This window comes from Primulina huaijiensis, chromosome 1 (assembly GCF_012295235.1).
Source record: "Primulina huaijiensis isolate GDHJ02 chromosome 1, ASM1229523v2, whole genome shotgun sequence".
In the NCBI taxonomy this organism is placed as follows: domain Eukaryota; kingdom Viridiplantae; phylum Streptophyta; class Magnoliopsida; order Lamiales; family Gesneriaceae; genus Primulina; species Primulina huaijiensis.
The window spans coordinates 24333751-24334321 of record NC_133306.1 but is presented as its reverse complement, the minus strand read 5'-3'; positions in this window follow the sequence as shown (position 1 = coordinate 24334321).

Here is a 571-nt window from a genome sequence, read left to right as displayed (position 1 = left end):
CGTGTTTGTCTGATATTTTTTTATAATTTATTTGATTTATATTTAAATGAATATCAAAATATAATTATAAAAAATAATGATGGATTACATTGTCATTTTGATATATGAATTAAAAAAAAGAAAAAATATCCAAATAAAAATTGAACCTACAACTTGTTGCTTATGAAACAAAAACTCTATCCGTTGAACTATATATAACTTACATTAACATTTTAACGGTTTATTAATATATATAATTATTACAACAGAGCATGACACCAAAAGTTAGTGACTCTATGTGTCTCAAACTTAATAATATATTATAGATTAGTGCACCGAATCATGCGTTGCATACTTGTATAATGTTTTTTTATAAATCATTTGGTTTATATTTAAATGAAGATAAAATATAATTTTCAAAAATAGTGATGTACTACACTGTCATTTTGATATATGAATTAAAAAATAATTAGAAAAAAGAAAGGGAAAAAAACTCAAATAAAAATAGAACTTACAACTTAATGCTTAAAAAATAAATATTATATCCACTGAGCTACAATAGTTCACATAAAATTTTAACACTTTAATATAT